This window comes from Puma concolor, chromosome A2 (genome assembly GCF_028749965.1).
Source record: "Puma concolor isolate L17-30 chromosome A2, mPumCon1.1.hap2, whole genome shotgun sequence".
Classification (NCBI taxonomy): domain Eukaryota; kingdom Metazoa; phylum Chordata; class Mammalia; order Carnivora; family Felidae; genus Puma; species Puma concolor.
The window spans coordinates 125269057-125296990 of record NC_141668.1 but is presented as its reverse complement, the minus strand read 5'-3'; the positions used below and the strand labels follow the sequence as shown (position 1 = coordinate 125296990).

Genomic DNA, 27934 nt, shown 5'->3' with positions numbered 1-27934 from the left:
TTTAGGAAGGTAATGTGTGATGGCATTCAGGTTGGCAATCACCCAGGGACAGTTTTAAAAGGAAGTGATCATTGGAAAGCCCCGCCGGGTAGTTGTTTCAAGTATATTTTGTTTGCTATAATGATAGCCTCTTACTTGCCGTATGACTCTGATCCAGTCATTTCCTTCTGCCTACCTTATCAGACTTATGATTAGGATGAAGGAAGATGAGAGCCACAGAGGAGAGATAGGCATATTTCTTACATATGTACCTGTATTTTTACTATAGATCATCATACATCGCAAGATTTCCTCCTCTCCCTTTCAGGCATACACATGGTCTACATTTCCCACATTCCCTTGCTCTTAGATGCAGCTATTTCTCTGAGTTCTTGCCAGTAAAATGTGGATGGAGGCAATGTAAGCCATTTCCTAGCCTAGTCCATAAAATTTTCCCATTTGGTCCCTTCTTTCTCTTTCCCCAGCCTCTGTGTGAATGGAAAGAAAGTCTGGAAATAGAGGAGGAAGAACCAACAGATGGAAGCAGCCATGGTCCTGAATGATCATGAGGAGTCCACCCAGCCAGGAACACACTCCTTTACATGAGTGCAAAATAAACTTGCCATATTTAAACCACCAGGGTTCTTTGGTTGATTAGTTCCAGCAGCTAGCATTCTAGTAACTAATTCGTTAATATCTAGTGAATGCTTGCTATATGCTGGGCGCATACCCATCTCTTTAATTCTCACAAACCCCATGGTATAGATATGTTACAAACACAGAATTTAACTTGTTAAAATTCACACAGCTGTGTCAAGCTGGCATATAAACCTCAGAGGCACGAATCAAGGGCCCTAGCTCATTACCATTGTACTGTACTGCCTATCTCAACATAAGAAACATTACTTAGTACCCAGTACAAAGTACTTAATTTATGTTAGCTATTATTATACAGAGAAAAGAGAAATCAAAATGGAGAGCAAATAATTGAAAAGAAAGAAACTTGACTCTAAAATTTTATCAACTAAAATCTTTATAAGAGCAAAAAACCCAAATGACCTTTTATTTTTTATTAAGGTCTGCCTAACTATAAATAGTAAGAAAAATAGAAAAAATTGAATGTTAAATTGCTAATCTAAACTATTGTTTATGTATCTATAGTTCAATAACTAAAATAGACATTTCCTACATGTATGTTTATTATAATGTGTTATAGCAAATAATTGATAAAGCTCTTATTTCTCACCAACAGAAGATTGTGGAATTATACGGTCATTAAGCATTATAGTTTCAAAGACTTTAATGATATGAAGAAAATGCTTGTGATATAATGAGCTCCAATCACATAAAGACATTCATTTATTTAATTTATTAAATTCAGTGATTGAAAAATGTTTAATGAGTACTTAATACATGCTGAATGCTGGGCTAGGAGTTAGCCATCTGGTCTCTGCCTTCAAACAGTATACAATCTAGCTTTCTAGTGTAGGCTTTGTCAGCAGACTGGCAGAGCTCTTTCTAGAGCTTAGTTTCCTTATCTATAAAATAAGGAGGTTGAATTAGATAATTGTAATGGGCTCTATAGCAACTAAGTTCTACAAGTGGAAACAGGATTCTTGATCTCATCCCTCTTACTGGTGCTAGAACATCATTTGTTGTATCTGCAAGGTTATAATTCAACTAAGATTGCAACAGTACCATATACTTCCTAATGTGAGTTCCATTTAGGACAAAGAACCATCTTGGTTTGCCTGGAATGAGCTGTTTCCTGAGATGTGAGACTTATAGGCCTATTTCCTAGATAGTCCCAGGCAAACTAAGATGACCGGTCACCTTAGTTACATACCAAATTATTAGACTTAAATGCAAAAAAAAAAAAAAAAAAAAAAAAAAAAAAAAAAAAAAATTACAGAAACCTCAGTTTTGTGGCGTGTTGGAATGATATTGTGTTGGAATGAATTGGTATGAAGAACAAAACTGGAAGAATAGGAATTATATATAGTAAACCTACTCAGTTGTGAAAAATTCTTAGGGAAGCAACACATTTGGTATGAAATTTAACAATAATCACAGCAGTCACATAATTATGAGCTGTAGAGTCATCATTCTCTAAAAGCTTGGTGGTGTTTGTTTTAAAACTATAATATTAACTCAGAGCCTTGACTCCAGCACTCTATTGATATTTCAATTAGAGAGAAACATATTTTCAACTTTTAAAAATTGTGGTTTTAAATGGCTTATTATTACTTTATTCTCAAAATACAGATGTTCTTTTAAAGATTATTCTAATATGATCACCATCTAAAGTCCCATCTTTCTTTTTTTCCCCCTCATTTACCACATAGATCAGTGCAATTAGGCTAATACCAATTATAATGTTTCTTCAAACCAAAGCTAAAGAACTTCAACGGGAGCTTGGGGGGAGCCCAGAGGGATCTGTAGGGTCCCAACATGGCCAGCCCCAGGGGCAAGAACTCCTCCTTATAACAGTAGAAGGATCTGGCTCTCTTGGGAACTCAGGCCCTTCTATCCATTTCTACTGTCCTCCAAAGCCTCCAAGGTCTTCTACAATGGTCCAAATAAATGAGTATTACGATAAGTCCTTTTCCACTAATAAATTTAGAACCCCAGGACTGGGTGAGCTCACTAGGAGTAATCCAGACAGACTTCTAAAAAATAAACAAGTGAGTTTGGTTTAGTTATCCTGGGCCATTGAGTAGCTGCTTCCTCTTCATTCATCCCTACAGGTAAAGAGTCACAAAATGACAGTTTCTAAAATTTGGACCAGTTAGCCATCCAGGCAATTTATTAAATTTTCCAACCACTAGACCAAATTTCAGATTTCTTGGTAATTGCTCTGCCTACATTTGTCCTCTTCTGTCCCACAGCAATCTTAACCAAACCAAACAATCCCTGTCCTCCTGCCCAAGTCCCCTTCCCATTTCTTCCTACTGACAATTCTCCTTCTGCCTGGAGCCAAGTAACTGCACTGGTCAAGTAGAAACTGGCAGAGCTTCCATTCTTACTCTTGCCTTGGGGAAGAGGGAAATACGTTTAAATAAAAGATGCTGTTTTTAAAAGAAATGAATTGAAGAGTTGGGAGACAGTCTGTTTCTCTCACTGGAAGTGCTAATGCCTTTAAGATATTCTGTCACCTGTGTGACAGTTTTGTGAATTAATTATCCCATCTGTCTGAACTGATGTTTGGCTTTCGTCTTCACTACCTGGATAATAATGCCTACTGCTTCCATTTGCTGACTGCTTACTATATACCAAGAACTGCACCAAGAAATTTTTGTGCTTACACTTTCTCATCAGCACAACCCTTTGGGACAGGTGCTGTTATTAACCCCACTTTATAGCCAAGGAAACTAAGGCTTAGAGAGGTAAAGTGACTTGGTCCCAGAGGGACACATCTCATAAATTGCAGTGTTGGGATTTAAAGCAATGTTGGCCTCACACACTCATGCCTGAATTGGTTTCTTCTTAGCTGGGCTTCATACCATTCTCATGAAGTCTCTTCCCAAACCTGGAGGCTGTTATCCATCCTGCCTCCCAGAAAGAATAATTCCCCATCATCATTAATCACTTCAACTGCCCCCCTCCCATGACACATCTCTGTAAAGCTCCACAATGCAGGGTGCAGCATTAACTCCCCTCCTCTCCCAGAAAGACAGCTGGAAAACCTAAGGGAGACTCCCTAAGAAACCTGTGTTCTATCTTTCCCTGATGATTCACCAGAGCCCTGCCTTCTTTCAGACAAACTCTAACCTGTGTATAACCAGTATCAGAGGGGGGAAAGAGACAAAAATGTGAATCTTGAGAAAGACTCAACTTGCTTGGAAAGTTCTTAAATCCTATTCACTTAGAGGCAGTACTCTCCCACCCTAGTTGCAATGAGCCTTTTTGCATAGCTCTTCTATTCTTTACCTACCTTCTGCCCACAATCCTAATATCTTCTTTCCCTAAAGGTTCTAAGGCACACTGTGACCCACTGGAAACTACACGATAGTTTCAGGATAACATAAAGGGGATGGACATATAGGAGCATTGTATTTATCAGACATCTAGGAAAGACATCAAGAAATGCAATAAAGACCAAGATATACGATTATTATTAAATTTACACTATGTCTTCACGGAATTCAAAAGATAGATTCTGTAATAATGTGTCCTTCCAAATTCCCCACAAATTCTAAGCTTGAGCATGATGAGGAAATGTTACCACATTCGCACCCAAAGCTGATCAGTAATGAGGGGTTAATAATTGCCTAGCTTAAAGCAGATTCCTCAGCGACAAGTACCAAAGGCTTTTCTCGAGCCTGGTTCTAAACCGGACTCGGGAAGTTGAGATTCAGGTTCACGTGCAGTTTCCAAAGACCCATTTCCACCTCTTGATCTCAGACACCCCCCACTCCGAATACACTGCATTCCCAATCGGTTTCACACGTAACAAATCAAAAGGCTGTAATTAGAAAGTTTCATAATCATTTTTCTGGAGCCTCCTTAAATCGGAAGTGGCTTCACCATTCATTTAAGTGTCCGCAAATACTACTTCCCGCGACAAGGGCACCAGCCAGTTGCACAGCCACCTAGGTAGGCAAACACACAGCCCAAGTAATCACCATGCATTTTAAGACGAAGGTCAGATTTCATACTTTAACTTGGCTCTCTCTCGGGTTGAATTTTGTCTGCTTCTGTGTCTCTGAGCCCAAGTTCTATGTTGAGCAGAGATTGGGCCCCATTGTACCTAACTGGTCTCCCAGCAAGTGCTTTTTTTTTTTTTTTTTCTTTTTTTGGTATTTCTTTTGCTAAGAAACGGCACTATGCTTTGCCTCCCTAACCCAGCCGCAGCCTGCCGTCCCTCAGACAAAAAGCGGCGGCCCACTGCTCCCTGCAGCGGCCGCGGCTGCGGCGCAGGGCGGCCGGGCCACCCGAGACCGGTGGCGCTGCGCCTTTGTTGGGCGGGCTACAGATGGTGCCCCAGCAAGGGGCTGAGCCGGAGGCTGGAGGCCAGGAGGGGGAGGCTAGGAAGGGGGTCGGGCGGGAGGGGAGGAGACCGCGGAGCAGCCAATAGGCGTGCAGCCCATCAGCTGACCGCTTTTGCTTACACCAGGTGCACGCCGGCTGCGGGGAGCACAAAGCGGGGCGCACCGAGGGCGCCGGCAGCGAGCCGGAGAGCTAGGCGAGGCCCGTGCGCCCGCGCCTGCAGCGCCCTCCGCGTGGGGAGAGGGGCTGGTGGCGTTAGCCCAGGCGGCGGCATCCGCGCGGTGGCATCCCTAGTTGCCCCGGGCGCCTTCTTCGGGACCTGGCCTCTCTCTGCCTCGCCCTCTGCACCCCACTTCTCCTGCCCTCCTTCCCAATCCTGCCTGCTTCTGCCCCGACCCCCGAGAGTCGGATTGAGCCCAGGCCCGCGCAGCAGCTGTTGCTCGTGTCGTTGCCTCGCCTCCTGTCTTGGTGCTCTGCTGGGAGCCCCCCAAGGAGCCAGTACGCGCTGCGGGTTGGGAGGGAGGCGCCGCTCAGCCGGCAGTCCTCCTCCTCCTCCTGCTGCCGCGGCGGGTCCGTGCGCACCCCACAATCCCGCCAGCCGGGCCTCGGGGTAAGTGCGCTCGCCTAGCCGGGCGGTGGCGGAAGGTTTGGGCGGCTGCAAAGGGGAAGTCGAGGCAAACTTGGCGGCGTGGCGGGCCACACAGGGTATGGGGAACTGCGGGATAAGATCGCGGGCCTACGGGGGATCAGGGGGCGCGGCTCATGGAGCTGGAGAAAATGACCAAGTCGGGGAAATGGCAATCTAGTAACCCTTTTCGCATCTTCCCACCAGCCCCCCTCCCCAAAATACCCCACAGGGATGGGGGAGAGTAATAGTTTGGAATGAAGGCGAGGCAGAAATGGGCAAAAGGCAGTGACAAGAGGCGAGCCCGCTGAATTTCAGGGGCCAGCGCGGGGGAGGGTGTCGCCCGGCGATCCACAGGAAGGAGGACTGCTGGGATGTGAACGGGTAAGACAGCTGGGGCCGGAGAAGAGCGCGTAAAGGGGGTCTGGGGAGTTGGAAAGAGAAAGGAAGAGATGGGAAGGAAGGTGGCAGGTAGTGGGAAGAGCTAAGAGGAAGCATGTCTTGGTGGTGGCCTTGTTGTTAAAGAAAGGGGCAAGGGACACAATTCACAAAGCACTGAAGTGTAATGAAGCCCGAGCATTCGGAAGGACCTACCCAGTTGTCGGGCAGTATAATTGGGGGAAAGACCTTACCCTACATATTTTGAGTCCAGAAGGGGTAGCAGCCTCAGGAGGCTTGTCAGGGATGCTAAAATGTCAGGGAACCTCGGTCCGTTCCAGGAACCAAATAGGTGCTGGGTTCCCGCTCGGCCGGGGTCAGAGCAAGGAAAGTTTGCCAGCGAGTATCCTCTGTGCTGCGTGGGGAGGGGTGTGGGCAGCCCCCCACTCGGCGTTTCCAAGGGACCTGCTGCGACCGCCTCCCGCGGTGGGAGTCCCTGCCTGGCAGGCTGGGGTGGTGAAGAAAGATCCAACCGCGGGAACGGCGCCACGCGCCCAGGACTGGTGGAAAACCCGTCCCGGGACCCTTTCGAAGGGGTCGAGGTAGATATGCGGAGTGAGAAACTCGGAGGTGGTACCTGTTCTGGGTGAGGGGGATCTTACCTGCTACGTTCACCGCTGTATCCCGATGGCCAAATACAGTGCCTGGGAATGAAAGAATGAATGCATGAATGGCCAGGGTGTGAATAGTTTTGAGGCATTTGAACTACACAGGCAAAAGCCAAGAGTCCGAGAAAATGGATCCTTCCCTAAATCTCACGTCACCATTAGCATTTTCATTTCCAGACCTACATAGTAAAGGAAAGGCTAGATTCAATGCGGGAACAGGTATTGCTGATTTGGGCTTTTGCTTGTAGGATTTTCTGAAAGACGGTGTGTTGTTTTGTTTGGCAGTGTGCTTTGGCACGATAGTCTAAATAACATTACTCAAATATGCTTATTACTTCATTTTTAAGATCGAGAACTAGAGATGTTGAAAGTTCAGGAAGGCACTTTGATCAGTATAAATCTAGAGTAAAAGTGGTGTTGTTGGCTTCTTGGCCATGTGTGTCCCGAAGTCTCTGATTTGCATGCAAATGTGAGCGAATCCTGGCAGATGTCTGGCCTCATCCATTCACATGAAGGAATTTGAAAAGACAAGGAGTCTTTAGTTAACAATAGACCTTAAGAAAATGGAATAAAGGCGCAGTGTGAGTTTTTCTGTTTAGGAATTCCATATCTTGCTGACACCTTCAAGAGCCAAATTCTCTGAGTGCTATTGTGTTGAAAGCTCAAAGTACTTCTTGCTCTTTACCTGGCTGTGTATTTTTGTGGAACATTGAAGCTGCATGTTCTGAGTTGGATAGTGAGGAAAATATTTATATGAAGTAGGCTGTAACTTTAATCCACTTTTGGTGGTTTGAGGTGATTACTGAACTGCCCTTTCAACTTTTAGAGTTTCTTTTCTTTTCCTTTTAGTCATTTTATCTCCGGCTCACATTTGCTCTCCATCCTCAGAGCTAAAACAATTAGGAAGAGACAGTTGTAATTGACATTCACTAGAATGTTCACTGTTTAAGCAAAATTATTCTAGTTCTTAAGGCATCAAACTTGTAGAAGTGAAGGTGATGAAACCGGCATGTTCCTAGTCACCTGATGGGTTTTTGGGCCACAGGACAAAACCATGAGTGGAAGGCAGTCCAAACTAGAGGAATCTCTGCCTTGTTTAACATTAGCTAATAGACCACTGCTTGCTCACCTCCTAGAGTAGTGCGACTACTGAACAAAAGGCCAGCGGTGTGGGCTGCACGTGAGCCCTGGGATTATACCTACTGACAAGCCAGCCTCCTTGGCCTCTTCTTTTGTCAGTCTGAAACATTGTTGAAGAGAAAAAAGAACCTATTCACTAAACAGTGCTTGCCCAGTATTCTGTATATTCACTGAAAGGGACATTAAAATCCACCCCCCACCCCAAGAAAACATTGTTTTCAGGGCTCAGTGTTTGTGGGGGAGGGGTGCACAACAGATGTTAGTCTGCTATTTTACATGTTTCCTTTAAGTTATTTTTGCTGGTTCAGTGACTTTTACACATAAGGCAGTTTTTTTCCCAGGAGGGGAAAACTGAATTGAGTCAAATTTAAGTAAGAAAATGTTAAAGCCAAGATTTCATTTTATGTCTTAATGCTATCAAGAAGTCAGAAAGTAACAAATCATTAGAATACACACATATGTGACTTAAGCCTGAGATTCGGTCTTCATTATGGACTTGAGAGTTAACTATAAAATACAGTTGACTTTTCTAAATTAGGCTGTAAACTATCTAGGTATTTTTGAAACAAACCTGGTAACTTTAAACTGACCACAGCCTCACATTTGTAAGAAATTCTCTTTGGTTATTATCCTGCCTATGTGATATCTTTGCCAGTCTAATGAAAGGGAAGATTAGAGCATAGTCCTTGGCAAATAAAAGTAATAAAGTACTTATTATTGTAAAAAAAAATCACTGTGCTAAATAAAATCTTAGACCAGATCTAACTGCAGACTCTGCCGCTGAATAATAACACACGGAGCTCTGGATAGTGTCTGGAATTCAAAAACAGCAAGAAAAAACTCACCCATTGATCTCTCTCTGGTTGGGGCCTGCTAAGGCTAGCTTCTTGACCTGAATTGCTAGAGCAATTACCACATATCCTAAAGCAGTGACACTCATGGCAACAAACTGGTAGGTACTAAAGAAAATCTGCCTCCACAGAGTTATAGTGCTACTTTCTAAGCCAGTTGGGTATGACTATAAATAAACAGAATGGTGGGCTTTTTATGCCACCATAAATAATCATATATCATAAATAAAGTATGGTAAGTTATAGGATCTGCATGTCATTTTTTGCTAGACTTTCATAATGCTTTCTTAAAATTTATTTTAGGCTACAAAATAATAGTTCTTTGAATGATTCACTTGAGCACTAATGTAAGGTTGCTTAACTATTATATTTAATTTTTCAAAATTATTATGCTGAATATCTACTTGGGGTTAAGCCAATCTGGAGATAAAGCAAATTCCATTTTAGAATCATATTTTGGTTTCTGGGAACAATGGAAGTTTCTTTGACTCATGAATATAGCTTTGATTAATATTTTATTCAGGGTGAAAATATAATTATATAGATGAAGTCAGGAAGACCCGTATTCTCTCTTGTTTTTGGCTTAAAATATAGGATAGAGACAAAAGTTAAACCCTATAAGTAAAATTCAATAGTTACTGTCCAAGGGAACCCTTTGCTCTACAAGTCTTCTCAAATGAAATTTGTTTTTTTAATTTTTTCTTTTAGGATATTACCGTTCACCTGTTTTATAGATCTGTTACAGACTGTGGCCTCCAAGTGTTAAACCATAGACAGACATGTAATAAATAGTTCATTGACATTGCATTTACGACACGTGATAAAATATTATAGTATATGTTTCCAGAGCCATGGCACCTACAGAACTGGTACCCATATTATTCAATAATGAAAGTCTATACTATTTTGTGTTACACTGCTTTTTGAAAAAGAAACACGTAGGCTTACATCTTTTTTACTTTTTGAATATTCTCCAAAGGTCTAGCAAAGGTAGAATGTTATCGGCAATTTTATTAGTTATTTAGCTGGGAAACAAGCTACTGTCTAGTCACAGCTAGGTTATCTTAGCTGTTTCTTAACCCTGCCAATCCTGTAACGTGATAATGTTGAGTGAATAGCTCTGGAAGGACTAACTTGCAGTGAAACTGCTAAAGGGTTTGAGGAAGCTGTGCTTCAAATGCCATAACTAACAAACATTGAACTTGGATCGAACCACTGTACTTACCAGACTGACCATCATCCCTGACAAGCAGAGAAACTCAGCTTAAACTTTCAGTGATACACACTGAAGTTCCATCATTTTGCACTTAGGATGCTGGTGCATCTACTTACAACACTTAGTTTTGAAAGCTATGGGATGAAACTGCTTTTATGTGGCTTATTGCCTTCCATTTACACTCTTTATAGCAAAGGGTTTGGAATGTTATTTGAAAGCTTCGATTAATATAAATGAGTAGTAATTTTCTGACCCAGGCCATCCTGCCTCTCATCTATTATCCACTGGCAGACATGTGGACTCCACAGCTGTCCCCTCATTTGTGTATGAAACAGACACACTGGTGGCATTTTTTGGTTCCCATAGTTACAGTAACAATATACATGTGACATGACGCCCTTCTACGGGAAAGGTTTTTGTGTTTTGTAGAACTGGGAGTAAAGGACAACGAAGTAAAGTTTGGGGGATACATAAATTAATCTGCCATTGTTTTCTGGAGCCACTTGTTTCAATCACAGGAGGAGAGCTGTCCCTCAGTGGTGTCCAGAAAAGGGCAATTGCGAGACTTCGGCTAACAAAGATTTCCAAGGGAGGCATTTCCAACAATGCCTAACCTCTATAGGAGAATGTCCATTAAATATTCATTTCAAAATATTTGCTCGTCCTATTTATGACTGCCCTTTGTGAGATAATGTATTAGCGTAGTCATTTTCAATTCATACAGGAAAAAAAGACAGCACCAGTATTAGCATCCATCTCAGTAAGACCTAAGAGACAAAAAATCAGTTTGCACTATTAAGCAGTAAGCACAAAGAGAGAATCTTCATTTAGGAACACTAAAAAGCTTTACAAAGAAAGAAAGGTTGCTTAATTGGTTTCATGCCTATAATTTTCCCCTCTAGAAAAAAATGTTAGTGTGGCAATAAAGAATATCATTAACCTGCATTGTTATTTCACAATAGTAATAAGTCTTAATTTGCATCCATAATAATCACTGTAATCAAGTACTGTCCAGGGAGTCAGGAAGGCGCAGGCTCATTTCCCAGCTCTGACACTAATGCCTGAATGTGTGACCTTCTAGATGTCCTGCAACCCGCCTGGTACTTCATGTCCCTAACTGAGTTGTTTCAAAGGATGCAGAAATGCTAGAAGTGTCTAGTATTAGCACTGCAAAGAATTTTATTTCTGCCCTAAATGCCACGATTGGACGGAGAGCTAAAGGTGTGGGGAACATAGCCATGATGCTCTTTTCTGCAAGGTATTTTTTCTGGCTTCTAATCTCACAGCTAAGAGATTTTTTTGTTGTTCTTTTAAAAATTTTCTCCTCCTAATGTGATAATTCCCTATCACCTCACCTGGGTCTTCTTGAGGGAAATAATTTTACCTGGGATACAGGAAGCTGTTTATGTTCTTGGAACACTCGTTCACCCAGTGAATATATCCTGAGCCCCAGCTGTGTGCCAGGCATTATAGGAGGTACTAAAACCAAAAGAAATTAGCTTGATTTTTCTGCAGCTTGTACATTAAATCCATCAGAAGCAGTTTGTTTCCATCAGTCACATATTCTTCTACAAATAGTTATAGAGTGAAGAAGGCACTTTGCTAGATCTAGCACAGGGGTTTTTAACTGGGGGTGATTTGACCTCCCCACCCCACCCATCCCTACCTCCAGGAGGAACTTGGCAATATTTGGAGACATCTTTGGCAGTTGTCACAACTAAAGGTGGGGGATGCTACTGGCATCTAATGTGTAGAAGCCAGGGATGCCGGTAAACATCCTAAAATGTATAGGATGGTCCCCCCACGACAAAGAATTATTTGGTCCAGTGTCAATAGTACCAAAGTTTTGACAAACCCTGTTCTAACAGACATTGACTCTGCCCCTGAGTTAATGTCTATTTGGTGTTATAGAAAGGAGAGTGACAGGTACAATAAAGTGTGCTGTGATGGCAAAAGTGTGAGCTACAAAAGTACAGAAGCAGGAGCGTTAATTCAGATTTTGGCCATTGGCAAAGGCTTTAAGAAACCTGGTTAATTTACAGAACAGGCTATCACCTGCAACACAAGTATTTGGCAGCAGACCATTTTAAATCTAGTCTCACTGAACACCAGTGAGTGGGATGGTTGCTTTAGAGAGGGTAGACGCCTCTGAATTGGTTAGAATTCAGAGTGTCTTGAGCAAGCAGAAGAGGAGGCTAGAAACAGAATCAAAGTCAGTTGCAAGAAACACAACAGCACATGCTGCATAAAAAGAAGATGGGCTGCACTGACAAAATGAATAGTGCCTCATGTTTTACAACTTCACATTTTGCAGAGTCCTTAAATATGTATCTCATTTGACCTCTACTATTCTGAGACACCAAATATCATTCTTTCTCTCTTTTTTCAATAACTAAGGGACCAGAGCCATGGAGCAGTTTAGTGTGACCTTGGACAAGTCACTTAATACATTTCTAAGTTGTAAAAGAAAAAGGGTTGCAATTTTCTTTTTCCTAGCTTAAGTTGAACTTGTGTAAGATCATACATCTAGGGTAAGACTGGATCTGGGATAAGACCTGAGGCTCCTTGCTTGTACCAAGCCTGTTTCCTGAACTGTGGTGACAGAACAGGTAATATGACAGTGACTCAGCACTTTAGCTCTTGGGTTACCAAGGAGAGCAAGGACCTGGGATGTATCAGTTAAAATGTATCATGCAGGGAAATTTAAGCTGGGTTTCCCAGACACCTAAGAACTAATCAGACTTTCTCTCTAATGTCTTACCTTAAACTGACCTTAGAGGCTTAAAAAAATAACTTGTGACAAGCTGGGAAGAAAGGTTCATAGGCTAAAGATGGCTAGGATAAGAAAATGAGATAGCCCAGAAGATGAAAGAGAACTGAGGGTGTTCTGCCTACAAAAGAAAAGTGATAGTGGCATGGTTTTCTGGTTTTGTTTGGCAGGGGTATTTTAACTTTGTATATACATACACACATGTGCACACACATACACACAAACAGAGGAGACATACTTGATTTCATACTGAGAAGCGTATGTTTTTGTTTCAATAATAAGACTTGTTCATCAAAATGAGCTTTGTAAAGAGCCTTCTCTCAAGTTCTTAAAGATGTAACTTCTCACTTCTCTAGGATAGTGTAACGTTCTCTTGTGAGAAGTTACATGACCTTTTAAGGTCCTTTTCACCTTCATAATTCTGTGATTTCCATGAGTGCTATAGTTATATAGGACTTCAGCTCATGTCCAGAACACTGATGGAATCTATAGTAACTCATCCAACCATGATAGAACCACTGAAGACATTGGAGTGGCAATTAACTGGATTTCTCTGCTTCTTCCAGCTCATTATGGTTCTGTGCAGTAAGGACTGCATGTAAAGTTTAACACTCCCAAAGGACTAGTTAGTTCTGCTATGTCCTGTGGGGACAACCTGTCTCTGGAATCCCAGCCAACCTCCTCACATACTCACAAACTCATCATTTCTCACCTGGGAAACCAGGTGAAAAACTTGAGTGTCTTCAAAGCCATCTGAAGGAAAACACACAAAGTACATGAGCAAATGCAGGTGAGATATTTTTCCCTTCATGCATGAAGGATAGCACTGTCAAAACAGAACCCTTGTAAATAAGCTTACAAGCAGCTTCACCCTCAGGAGTGACAATGGAGTGAGAGATTCACTCCATACACAAGAGATGCTTTAGTAATTAGGAGGAAAATATTACATAGGGCTCCTGAATTATATCCCCAGAGCCCCACTAGATTACCTAACACAGAGTGTAGTAACAGTAGGAGAAAAGTAATGATACCCAACATTGTGTGTGCCTTTCCACTGTGCCAGGAACCATCCCGTGCACCTTCTATGCATTAACTCATTTAATTCTTGCAAAAACTGTATAACGGGGATACCCACTTTACAGCTCAGGAATAAGGCACAAAACAAGTAACTTGCCCAAGGTCATGGTAGTGTGTACTCAGTAAATATTTGTCAAATGAATGAATGAATAAGCATCTGCTTTAGACGTGAAAGTCTTTTATTTGAATGCTCAGTTTACAGCAGTCCTGCTTCCTAGGCAAGGTGCTTTCAAGAACTGGCTCTGTGACTGTGGATGACAGATAGTCTCAGAGCTGGTAAGTGGCAGAGCAAGAATGTGAACTTGGGCCTGTCTGACTCTGAACCTGCACTGTTAAAGCACTGGGCTGTGTTTCTTCATCTTTATTTGCAACTATAAAACAAAAGGATTGGATTGGACTAGCTCTCATAGCCCATTTGGCCCTAAAAAGTCTGTAATTCCATTATTAGAGTTTCTATAAAATAAAACATGATGTATTTTATTATTTAAGTTTGTTTTTAATTTTTTTTTACACTTATTTATTTTTGAGAGACACAGACAGAGCACAAGTGGGGGAGGGGCAGAGAGAGAAGGAGACAGAATCCGAAGCAGGCTCCAGGCTCTGAGCTGTCAGCATAGAGCCCAACGCAGGGCTCGAACTCACAAACCGTGAGATCATGACCTGAGCCGAAGTTGGACGCTCAACCAACTGAGCCACCCAGGTGCCCCTATTTTATTATTTAAGTTTTGAGTCAACTTTGGTATTTTTATTTAGCCAATCACTGAATTATTTTTTAAAATTATATTGGTGTTATTAACAGCATATTTTAAAGTCATATTTAAGTTAAAAAAAATTTTAATGAGCCGAAATACCTAAAGATTGCATTCTCCTAACCATTACCATCACACTGCGTATTGTTATATCATCAGTGTCTGAATTTAGAGGGTTTCTGAAAACCAAAAAGCATCTTTTTGTTACACGGAAAAAAGACAGAAGTAAAATGATTAATTTTGAGGAAAGTTACTGTCTTGGATATTTGCAGATTGCTGAATCTTATGAAAAGTATTGAATGATTTTTTACAAGAGCTTAAAACTGCTAGCAATAATGAAAACTATTTAAGATTTGCTTCTAAAGAGTGTTTTGCTTTAAGGGATCTTTCTGACATGCAGGTGATACATCAGAACAATGTGAGTCACTACCATAAGTGTTATAGGATGTATAGCCCAAAGCAGGGCAAAGAGAGTGGATAACTAGACAGGACTTAGAATTGAGAGGAATTACTTCCAAAACTGCATCTTAGCTCTGTGGTCTGGAGTCATTTCAGTGAACCTCAGTATCTTCATCTATAAAATGGAAATAATAACAGACCCTGCCTTACAGAATCACTGGACTTATTCCATGAAATCATGCATATATAGCCTTTTGCACAGTTCCTGGACCCCAAGGTAAATAAACAGTAATAATGGGTAGGAGTGGTATTATATTGAAATCTAACATTTCTGACTAAATGGTGTAGGCATTCCAAGGATCCTTACTCAGAGGCAAGTGAACGGACTTTAAGAGACAACAAGATTCAGACCAGATGTTTGGAAAGTCAGTAGTCCATAAGTAGTCTACCTTTGTGGTAGACCCCAAGAGAGATTTATATTTGCCCAGACATTCAAGAAATCTTATATCAGCTTATGTGCTTTAGAAGAAAAGGCAGACAGATGAATACATTAGAGCCTTTTTTGTTTGTTTCCAAATTATGTTCTGTATCCACTCTCTTTTCTCACTCTGAAAATATTACAATGCCCCAAAGTCATAATTCATATAATCACATTTTCTAACCAGAAAGAACAGATTCAGTTCAGAGCTACCATTCTCCAAAGAGGAACTGAATTCAAGACATTGCCAGAACTAACAGACCCATAAGCTTCAACTCTGAGGGATCCAGTGTTATATGATAAAGTTGGGGGCACGTAAAACTCTTAAAACAATGGCTAGCATCTTGTAAGTGCTCGATAAATCATGCTGCTACTATTGATATTATTGATTTTTGGTATCATCATCTACATAACATCACTTTCTTGCTTCTTGACCAAACTGCAAGGCTCCTGTTTGGGACAAGATGAGAACCCAGTGCGGCATAACCAAGAGTCCTCTTGGCTGCTGGGTTAGTCACAAAGCAAGAAAAAATCACCAGGCAAGCCAAATCAGGTAACCCTTAAGGAGACTCCTGGTAGGCTGACAACAGGGACAGGTTGCTATGACTTAGCCTCTACCCTGTTACAGCTAGCAAATTGTCATATGCACTTGAAGGACAAAGTTGAGAATATGCATTAACTGCCTCAGTATTCTTTGAATGCTTTGGGAGCTGGAAATAATAATTTTAACAAAGAACTTCACGTTCACTGTCCTGTTTAACCTTCCTAATCAAAGTTTCCCAGTTGATAGGTGACTGCATTTAGGAGTAACTGAAGATATCTGTACTCTTACTTCTGGGGGATAGCTAGAACCACCACCTCACTAGTCACCTCCAGCAACCCTTGTACGCCAATAAATAGCATGTTTTTAGTGTGCTTAGAGGAGTACACAGCAACTCTGGGAGGTATTATCCCCACTTTAAAAGAGAAAAACAAAAAAACCCTGAGACAAGGAATTGACCCAATACCTTAAAACTAGAAAGTATATAGGACCAGGTACTCACTCTGGCTTTCCCCCAGGCTGAGTTCATCACACTGGCCTTGATTTTCACACGTTTGCTTGTCCTCACTTCAAGTATATACTTTAGGATTATTTATTTTCACTCTTTAATAACACCATCAACAGCAGCTCCTTGAGGGAAAAGACTCTGACTTACTTAGACTTGGATCCCTGGCACCTATAAGAGCACTTGGCACATGGAAAATGCACTTAGCAAATAGTCCATGAATGAAAGAGGAAAGGGATTTCCATATATCTATTTCACTTTGTCATACTGCTTTTTCTAAAAATTTTTTCAAAATTACTTCCTATGCAGTTTGGTAGAAACGAGTAGACTATAAACCTGTATTATATCAGAGATGTACTGCCTTACTATTTTAGAGAGGTTATTACAGAAAGTTGAACTCATTTGGGGATGCTTTTATGATATTAATGCCAAGGAAGTGTGATTAATCAAAAAGTATTCATTAAATGCATGTAGAATATCAAGTGCTATTAGAATGGTGATGTGGGGGATGAAAAAAAAAAGTACATGGTGTTAACTTCCATCCCAAGTGAGTTTTGAGACTCACTGGGGAGAGAGAATGAATAGAAACAAGACAGAAAATGATTAAGTGATCATCTGTGGAAATTCCACAAGAAAACAGGGCTTAGATGAGATGGTCCCGGGTATGAATCTCAACTCTATCACATACTGGCTGTGTGATCTTGGTTAAAGGACTCAAGTTTATTTGACCCCCAAGCTCTCTCATCTACACCATGGAGGAATAATATGAATCCACAGGGTTGCTATAAGAATGTGTGGGAAAGCTTGTTACAGTGCTTAGAACATGATGGTTACTCACTTCAGTCATTTGGCAAATATCAACAGCACCACCTCTGTGCAGGTCTTCTGTGAGCTGGTGATACAGTTGTGAGCAAGACAGATGAAATGTGGTCCATTCCCACGTGGGGCTTGCCATCTGATAGAGGTAACAGCATTAATCCATTAATCCACAAGTACCTGTGGGAGTATGGCTGTATTAAGTTCAGTGAAAGAGAAGTGCACAAGGCCAAAAGCGAATATTACATGGAGGATTCTAAGAGAAGTCCTTCGTAAAGAAGTGACATTTCAACCAAAATCTCAAGGGTGAGTGAAAGTTATGGAGGCACAGGGAGTGCAAGGGAAGAGCTTTGGAAGCCAAAGCCCAGAGGTTTGAAGGACCTTGATGGGTTTGAAGAACAGAGAAAACCAGTGTGGCTTAGAAAAGAAAAAAAGGGGGGGAGATCATAAATCTCAGACTTTCATTTGCCCATTCCTCCAAAGTACACTTGGAGTTTGGAGAAAACAATTACTAGTTAATATGAAGTTCGACAAAAGGAGACTGTGCATTATGCACGGAAGGGATGAGATGTGTTGAATTTAGTCAAGGAAGGGGGATGATGACAGAAGGCTTTGAATATCTGGAGAGAAATCACATAAGCAGGGATTCAGGAGTGGCTGAATTGAATGGCGTGCTAGTGCGTGGCATGTTTGGACTGGCACACACCAAGCTCCAAGAGCTAAAGGGCACACAGGAAGAAAGTCTCTACTTCATTTCTGTGTGACTCTTGGTTAAAGATATAATGTATGTGAAAATGGCACATAATGTCTTGTAATTTAGTTTACCTTCTTTTATTTTCTGCTTTCTATTGCTTATTTTTCCCTTGTAATACAATCCCCTTTCATTATAGATGAACTCTTGATTAGGGCACTAGCTAATTGATAGCACATCACCTGTGTTGCCCACAGATGGAATTTTTTTTTAATACTAGTTTGGGGATGCCTTTAAAAATCCCTCTTGCTTGGAATGCAAATGCTTCATGTATGAAATATTTTTGTTCATGATCTCCATTATGTACAGCCACATCTGGCTGGTGTTAACATGAAAGAGGTGACGGATGTTGAGTGTTCAAGATCCTCCAAGAGATTTAGATGGTAAGTAATTTCATTAGTGCATAATGACCATAAAACCTAGTTGTTATTGATTTGTCCTCCATGGAGAGATCTACTTTTCTGCCTCATCTCAATCATTATGGTTCATGATGCAGAGATCATTTCAACACTGAGTTGCTAATGCATGCCCTTATAATAATTTGTGTTAGTTCCATCTTTGTATTGACATATAACTAAATTCAGACACTATCACCAAGTAGTTATCAAGGAGATGATAGTGGAGATAGTCACTTATTTTTCAGTAAGATGCAGAGTTAACCTTCCATTTGTACTGTGTTTTATGGTAGTACATCTCTGGCTCCACTGAGCCCTTTCATTTCATTTTGTCTCTATGCCTCTTGAGATCTTAAGTCTTCTATACTAGACTTTATGAGACAAACATCCAACTTCTCTCTGGTTATAACTTTACTCCCAAACTCCAAATGCCTGCTGGCTATTTTCACCCTAAAAATCACATCCCAGAAAGCTCAAAGGGAGGCACTGGTTTTTAGGATACAGAATGAGCTATGGCTGTATAAGAGTATCCCATAGCCTTGTGCAGAGGAACAAAGCCTCCACAAACTGGCCCATCAGAGAGAGAACTGGTAGAGAGTGCTGTCACCTTTCTCTTCCCACCCAATCACATAAATGGAGAAAGTCAACCCACTTTCAAAGTGAGGTCTTGCTCTTGCATGCCCCTGTCTTACTTTGGCAATCACTAGCATCAGAGTCAAACAGGCTCAGTGCCTTGATATTATTTTTAACTCTTCCTCCCCCATTTTTACATCTAGTCAGCTGTATATCTAATAGTTACCTCTCCACTTGTCAGTCTCTATTGTTTCCTAAACATGGCCCTTCTCTGTTCTTACCACCATGATCGCAGTTCCATTGCCTCTTCTTTAGCTTAATGCGAGTGCTTCTTAATGGGTTTCCCTACATCCATTATGTACCCTCCCCAGTCTGTCTTACACACCGCTGATGGATCAGTGTTTCTGAATTATAGACATGATTCCCTAGTTCCCATTACAAGACATTTAGTGGTACCCACTTGCTGTGGGATTGTGCTGGATATTTTCTATACCCTTCCAGATCCACCCTACCCTTCTCCACTTTGCTTTGTACTCTGGGAATCAGACTCAGATGGACTGCATCAATGGGTCCTTTGCCATCTGGCTTCTTGTTGGCTTTTGCTTCTTGCAGCAGCTAGCCGAGGGGTGTGAGTCAGTACCTTAACCTTATCCATGCCCTGTAAATGGTCCCTTTTCAAAACTCCCTTTTCAAAACCTCCTTTTTGAATGCACCATCTGTTTTCTGCTAGGTCTTAGACAAGGATAATAAATGAAAGAAAACTCCTTAGTGAAGCATGAAAGGCCCTCCATATCTAGGTACCATCCAACCTTTCTATTTTGGTTTCTTTTCCTAGCTTGGCAGACCTTAAATCCCATTCAAAATGAAATAGTTCCCATTCCACGTACCTATTCAAGCTCTGCTGCTTTGGTGCCTTTACATCCAGGGTGTGCTGGTAAAAGTTTGACAGCCAGCTTTCCAAAAAGAGAAGTTCTGATCTGTAGTGTTCACCAATTCCTGTGGTGTAAATACACCCAACCAGGACCAGTTTTTAAGTGACTAACACGATGTTTCTGAACGTGGATTTGGAAAGAAATGCTCACAATTGACTCAGGACACCACTGCTTTGCACACACCTTCCCCTTCAGCAAGGATGCCCTGTTTCCTACCCCATGACCCCCCAGGCCTTACACAGAATTGCTGCTCAGTAAGCCATTCTGGTTGATTTCTGTCACTCCTGTGGGCATTTGGAATGGTACTGAATCACGAGCCATGCTGATGGTAATAATTCTTAATCTTGAGGGCTGACATGGGTGCTAGTTAGATTTTTGAGACTTAAAAGCCCTGACGCAAAAATAAGCTGTATATTTTATGCCAAGTTGCCAAAGCTTACTACTTAAAGTTGCTTAATGCTCCAAGAAATTGATTCTCATTTGCTGGTCTTGTTTTCAAATGTGGTCTTCATTATCCTCATTTAAATATAATTTGAAGTAATAAACCACCATTTAAATAGATTTCCTTTCTATTATAACAATTTGAACATTCCACAATTTAAATTGTGTCCTCTTAAAGCTAAAACTCTACAGAAAACTTTTAAGGTGCATGTTAGTCCTAGATGGAAAAGATTGCACTGCAATTTATTGAAATTGTATTTTCTTAAGAAATAGGCTTCTTGTGTAATCTACCTTTCTAAGAGATAACTTTAATTTTATTTCATTAACAAGATGATTCCTGTAGTTAAAGTTTTAAAAAAATAACTGCAATTTCTATTAGAACACTAGGAGGTAAAATAATAAAGATGATCTTTTAATATGTGTTATGTTAATCATTTAAGTTTTAATGGTTATAAATGCCAATATGGATATTCAACAAAAATCATTCTATTTTTACTTCCAATTTAACAAAACACGTGAATTGAAGAAAGACTATAGAAAGCGTTATGATTTATAATGCCTGCTGGCATTTTAATGTTCTCAGCTGTTCTTTTGCACCATTTGATTACACAAAGCCTAAACTGTGTAATTAAGGACCATCCCACTAATGTGCTCTGGTGGATTTATGGCGTCCAGGTCATGAACGATCTGAGCACTTTGAATATTGGACCATTAGTTTCAAATGCATACTAACATAGGGGAACATGCTGGCATCAAGAAGAACCTATAATAAGAAGCAATTTCAAATTCAGGGAGGTAGCTTTCACCTGATTTTCATTTACCAAAACAATTGAAAAACCTTGATTACCAGAAATTCTAATTAACTGGAATTTTTTCCTCTGGAGTGCACTTCTAGGAGAAAAGGGAAAATTGTAAGAAAATAAGTTAATAATCAAGACTTTACACTTGGGGGAAAAAAAAGGATTTCCAATAGGAGTTCATTATCAGGGTTTAAAGGAAAATGCCTTAAAGAAACCTAAAGCACAACTACCTTTATCAAAGACAAGAAAATGGATACTAAAGATTGAAACTAAAAGATTTCTAGGAAACCTTCAGCTACCCAGAAAATTAAATGTGCAAATTCCCTGAGCTTAATCTTCCAGCTAACCCAGGTTTTACTCTTCAGGTTAGTTTTCTTGTGTGTACTTAAGAGAATGCTGTATGCACTCACAATCTTTCTGGAGATCCAATAAAACAATTGAAGCAGGTAGTATCACAGAAAAGGCTCTGACTTCAGCACACGACAAACTGGCATTTAATCTCTGCTCTTTGACCAATTAGCTGTGGGAATTTTGATAGGTCACTTAATCTCTGAGCCCTGAAGTCATGTGTAATATCAGAATATTCACATCTACCTCCATTGGGTGCTGTGAGGACATAAAGCACTTTGTCTGGCACTGCCCCTTTTGTTAGTATCCTCTCTCTATCCCTGTCTTTTGGCAATTGTGACACTCTCTCAGAGAACGACTGCAGCCCCAAGCTTTCAGAGAGAAGGTTTAAATAGGCAGGCACACTTTTTACTATATTCATTCTCTCCCGATGATGAAAAAAAATCAAGTTCTTTAACTCCTTTATTAGAACAGTCATATAAAAAGAATTGAGAGAAGCAACTTGACACCAAGTTTATTTTCAGAGTTCAGGGACAGATGGCTTTATTTTCCTTCTTTAAAAGAGATGACATTCAGTAGAGATACAACATACTTGAGGTCCATCAAGTCTAAGGGCAAATACTGTCATTTACCCGAACAGGGCTGTCTTTAACCTTGAGTAGCAAGAACTTTAAAGCTAAATATATGTACATTTCCATGTATCAGTCTCCACATTTTAAAAGAACATTTTAATGTGGAAGGAATATGTTTTTGACATTTTCTTAGTCTAACGCTTGAAGAGCGCTTAGTCTCCTAATTGGCAAATACTAAGCAGTCAGACTCTTCAGAGAAATACCAATAGATCAGAGCTAAAAGTATAGCCTCCCATCTTAAGGACACTGGATATTTTATTTTTTTAAGTAAAAATTTCATTAAAATATCAGATAGTTAATAAAGATTATTAGTGGATTAAAAAATATAACAAAAGATGGTATAGAACTCTTTCTGAGCAAAGAAAAACCATAAATATTCTGAAAATGATGTGAACATGTTTGCTATTTTCTTGATGAGAAGCTATTTTCAGTATTATGAACTAAACTTTAATTTGGTCTGGAAGCAAAAGCAAATCTAGTATAATTTAATGGAACTGCTTTGCTGGGTTAGCATCCAAAACTCTTTGGTATTGGTATTAGCAGGCTACAGATTGGCACTTTGAGTACCAACTAGGACAAGTCTGGTTTTTCACGGGTCTATCTGTAGTTCTGAATGTATAATCAAGAACCATTGTAGCAACTGGCTCCTTATGACACGTTTATTAACGTGGCATGGTGAAATCTATGTCTGCAGTGAAAATACTAAGCAATATACTGTGAAGTAGTTAAAAAGAAGTAATGAAAATGAGCCTTCTAGGCATATTAAGGCTGCCAAACTGAAGATTTTACATTTATTTAACATTTAATCATGTCGGTAATTACAAAGCAATTATTTCATATAGACCTATTATGGGAGGAGAATTAAAATAATTTGTAAAAAGAATAAAAGTAATTGATTTCATGGTAGTTTTTATATCACTACACTTGCTGGTACTAAAAAGGAGCAATAAAAATAGCCCAGTTGTTCGTTCATGTTTTGTTCTGTTTAGCCTTCTGTCACTTTCTCAGTTCAATAATGTTAAATTGCTACTTTATGATTCCAGCTATGCAAATAGCTAATTTCTTACAAAGAAAGAAAACGATTCAAACTTTCTTGATCCTACAAGTGATTTGAACACAAAACAAAATTTTTCTCCCGGTCCTACTTTGCCTGTCATAGAATCTCAGGTATGTTTTGTTATATTTTATTTTATTTCATTTCATTTCATTTATTTCATTTCATCTCATTTCATTTCATTTATTTTTTGAATCTTGGGGTTTTTAAAAGGGATTTGAAAGACCATAGGTTCAAGAATCTTTTAAACTGTATCTGGTGCATGACTTTTTTAATGTTTATTTATTTTTGAGAGAGAGGGAGAGACAGAGAGAGAGAAAGAAAACATGAGTGGGGAGGGGCAGAGAGAGAGGGAGAAAGAGGATCTTTGACAGTAGAGAGCCCAATGAGGGACTCACACTATGAACCGCAAGATCATGACTTGAGCCAAAGTTGGTCGCTTAACTGACTGAGCCACCGAGGCACTCCAGGTGTGTATGCCTTTTAAAATATTGAAGGAAAAATTATTTTGGCAAAGAGCTGAGACAGTTCATAAAAAGTATTAGTCTTGCTTGCTAAGTCCTAAAAGAAGAAGCTGCAAAGATCATTAACTGCTTTTAAAATTAAGAAAAGCGTATGTTACTATCCGTAAGATTACAGGTAATGGTAGAAAACATCTCCTTTCATAATCAATTCTTACGTGTAGTAGGTATGCAGTAGGGAGAAACAGGATGAGGAGAGTCAGCACCTTAAGTATTTAATACAATAAGCATTCAAATAAAAAATAATTGCAGTAGTTGATACACACAGAGCACTGTATTGCTTTCCTAGAAGTACTGCAACAAAGTACCAAAAATTGGTTGGCTTAAACAACAACAGAAATATATTGTTTCACGGCCCAAAAGTTTTAAATTCCATTTCTGATTCACACCAGCCACATTTCAAGTACTCAGTTGCTTCAGTAACTACCCTGTAGGGCGATGTCAATACAGAACATTTCTGTCTTCGTAGTGTTGTAGTGGCAAATGCTGATGGAGCCAGCTCAGGTTGGCAATCTCTGCTCTCCTTCCCAAGGATCCACACATCTGCTCACTCACCCCTCCCTTTTGACATGTACCTTCCTTTATGGAGTCGCTTGGGTAGTTGTCTTCTTGTCTCCCTACAGGATTATAAACTCTTCAGTGACAGGGTCTGGTCTTTCTGGCCCTGTGACACTGTAAACATGCAATCAGTATTTAATTACTCTAATTAAATTAGGCACTAGTTTATGGGATCTATTTTGCATTTAGTCTGAATCTAGATTTCATCAGAGTGTAGAGAAAAGAATGAATGAGAGAGCAGGTTTTTCCCAAGTCACAAGGATTAGGATGTATGGGGAGCAGATACGTTCTAAATGGTAAGGGTTATGGTTTTGTTTTATTTTTGTCTTGTTTTGTTTTGCATCACCCCGGATATAGAAGAGACCCAGTAGGACTTTATTTGCAAGCTTAAAATTACTGTTATGTTTAGGTACCTGGAAAGCACATTTTCACTGATTCAGTTATTTTATTTATTTATTTATTGAGTGCCTGCGAGGTGGATGCCAAGCCAGTGCCTGGCCCTGGATGACTCATTGTGAACAAAACAGAAACAGGGCCTGCCCTGTGATACTTATTCTAGTTCTAGCAGATTAACATTTTGGCAAGGACTCCCCCTGCCCAGACAGGCTGGCATGGGAGGAGTATGATCTAGGCTCTGGCCTCAGATCCCTGCCATCACATAGAACCTCCACCACTCTCCTGGCTCACAGACCTTCATTATTCATTATTCCTACGTCTCCATCTCATCATTGGGAAAAATAGGGAGGAAATGGTTCCCACCTCGTGGGGTTGTGAGCATTAAGTAATTTATGTGAAGTGCTCCATGCAGTGCACGTTGCATAGTAAGAGCTAAGTGCTGTTAGTAAGTACTAACTGCTATTATTCTCATGACTACTACCCAGTCAGAATGACCCCGCAGCGAACATTAAATGTAAAAGAGAGAGAGAGAGACAGAGACAGAGACAGAGAAGTGTTTATATGGCTAGAAAATACTTCATTATTTGCAAAGGATGTTTCCCGTCTTTCTTGGCCTAACAATATAATTCCCTTTGCTTACTATTTATATTTTGTACCCAGAGTAACTAAGATTGAAATGTGTTGCTAAATGCCCATTGTTTCTTGGTGAAAGATCTTATTCATTTGGGACACTTTTTTCCAAGACAATCAGGAACAGAAATGCTTTGGGGGTCATTCAACCTCTTAGTGAGAGAGGTATGCACTTTTTAACATAGTTGCAAAGGAGAATCCTTTAAAGAGGCTTACCATTAAACTGCAAAATTGAAATCCTAAGTAACTAGCATGCAAAGATTTAATTAGCATGGTCTCATTAAAATAAATGTGTGACTTTTCTCTTCCAAAAATGACATTGCCTTTGAAAATACTTCCTGGAAATGAGTTAGGAAAACGGGGGATTAAAGTTTGAAGGCAGTCATGTGATTCTTGGGGAGTTTGTAGTTACAGGTCTTTCTGAGCCCTACCCATTGTTGCTGGAGGACACCTGCTTATGTACCTGAATATCATATTCAAACAAAATAAAATAAAAATCTTGGACCTACCAGATTCTCCCATAAAATTCAATGTAGACCAAACTCCAGAAATCTTCTTGTGCTTTTGCTTTCTCATTTCTCATATTATAGAAATCTATTCTATTATTAGCTGAAGGATAGAGGATGTCTCAGTGGTAACCAAGCTATTTGACAGAGAGGAACCATCCCTAAACGTTCACTATGATTTATTAAACTCCAATCATTCGGGAAGACTCTGCATTGCTTTCAAGAGCTATAAATGCTCCCAGCCACACAGTCTATACTATACTTCTGATACTTCATTGACAGTCCCATTTATCGATTCAAAATTGGGGGTTCTTTGGGAGCCTGGGTAACATGTGGGAGATAGTGTTTAGGGCACAGGCTTTAAAGCCAGGCTGTCTCTGAGTCCTGTTCCATCACTGTCTAGCTATATGTCTTGGGCAAGTTACTATTTCAATGCATGGTTTCCTCCGTGTGGAAGGGACAAACAGCTTACCTCTCAGGGATGTTATGAGGAAAGCACCAAATGAGGGTTGGGTTTGGAAAGAAAGAAGGAAGGACGGAAGGAAGGAAGGAAGGACGAAAGGAAGGAAGGGAGGGAGGGAGGAAGGGAGGGGCAAATGGAGTGAGAGAGAGAAAGGGAGGAAAGAAGGAAGGAAAGAGAAGGAAAGGTTGGGGGTAAAAAGAGAAAGAATGGAAGGGAGGAAGGAAAGAAAGTATGATGGAAGGGAGGGAGGGAGGAAAGGAAATCTGTTCCAGATAGTTCTCAAGAAAACCATTAATTTCTTTGTTGGAAGAGCAAACATTAACTTACATTTTTAGCACATGACTCTAGTTTTCTAAGTTGAGAACTCCAAAGGAAATTTATGATTGTTGAGATTCTACTATGTATCAGCTGCAGCTCAAGACTTGTACTCTCATCTAATCTGCACAGCACCCACATGAGGCAGGTATATAATAACCATGTCCTTCTAACAGATGAGGAAACCAAGACTCCGAGGGGTGGACAGTTTATCCAAGGCACCATAAGTAGTACCAGGATATGGACTTAGCTCTGTCTGCCTCTTGAGACCATAACTTTTCTTAAAAAAAAAAAAAATACTAAACATAGAATTTTTTTTTAAGCCATGATCAAGTGTCTTGCTCTCAACCATAAGGAGTTCTGCCTACATGGGCGCCTTTAAAAGTAGAAACGCAGAAAAGAATCATCAAATGCCTAAAATCCTGGAGCTGGAGAAGCCCTAAGACATCATCTAGATTTAGCCCAACCTCAACACTTAAAGGTAGGGAAGATAGACAGCATGATCTGAGTTGGTGGGAAATGAGGACCCCCTAACTCTTGGTTCATTACTTCAGTCTCTCTACCATATTGCTTCTCAAACTACCTGACAATCAGATAGGGGTTCTGAGCTAGATAGCTTTAGGGCATGAGCCCTATGTCCTTGACTTGCTATCTTATTCAAGATCTTGGAACAAAGTGAAAAGCAGGGATGATACACTTTACACCATACACATATAGTCACTCACTATAGCTATTAATACATAGTAAATCTTTCATTAAGTAAGTCTGTTACTAAAGTTAGCTACATTTATACTGATGAGGCCTCTTCTATCTTGAATGCCCATTTCCAATTCCTACTAATTGTTCAAATACACTTTACATTTCCTACACTTGAATTTCTATGCCCTTACAGAGTGTGCAAAACATTATCCATTATCAAATTAAGAGAAGCTTAATGTATGCATTCTAAAAATTATACTTGTGATTTGGCCATGCTTATGTAGAATAGGTCAACTATGATCAATTCACTGCCACGTTAAAAAAAAAAAAAATCAGGGGCGCCTGGGTGGCACAGTCGGTTAAGCGTCCGACTTCAGCCAGGTCACGATCTCGCGGTCCGTGAGTTCGAGCCCCGCGTCAGGCTCTGGGCTGATGGCTCAGAGCCTGGAGCCTGTTTCCGATTCTGTGTCTCCCTCTCTCTCTGCCCCTCCCCCGTTCATGCTCTGTCTCTCTCTGTCCCAAAAATAAATAAAAAACGTTGAAAAAAAAATTAAAAAAAAAAATCAATGAACATGATTAAGCTGACCTGACTTAATTTTTTCAAATAAGTTAGGCATCAGCATGATTGATTGAGCTATCCCTGATCTACCTAATCAAAGGTCAAGATGGAGGTTATTAAACAAGCTATTTCACTCTCCCTAAATTGAATGATGTTTTCTTATGCTTCTAATAAATGATA

General features: G+C 40.3%; 1 protein-coding gene and 1 long non-coding RNA gene across 9 annotated transcripts in view; one reads left to right on the top strand and one right to left on the bottom strand.

Annotated features, from left to right (window-relative positions):
* LOC147583495 (uncharacterized) overlaps positions 1 to 7173 on the bottom strand; it is a 120974-nt gene extending 113801 nt beyond the window's left edge. Inside the window, exon 1 of the long non-coding RNA XR_015248276.1 lies at positions 6634 to 7173. This is a non-coding gene — a long non-coding RNA (uncharacterized LOC147583495). The remainder of the gene's footprint in view (positions 1 to 6633) is intronic.
* Positions 5104 to 27934, top strand: part of LRRN1 (leucine rich repeat neuronal 1) — a 37677-nt gene continuing 14846 nt past the window's right edge. For 2 of the 8 annotated variants that reach the window (XM_086697561.1, XM_086697553.1), the window contains exon 1: positions 5104 to 5578. The gene's annotated coding sequence lies outside the window, so the exon portion shown is untranslated. Of the gene's footprint in view, positions 5579 to 5646; positions 5978 to 17229; positions 17330 to 18241; positions 18316 to 27934 lie in introns of those variants that run through there. The other 6 variants (XM_086697555.1, XM_086697554.1, XM_086697559.1 and 3 more) reach the window with 6 other exon arrangements.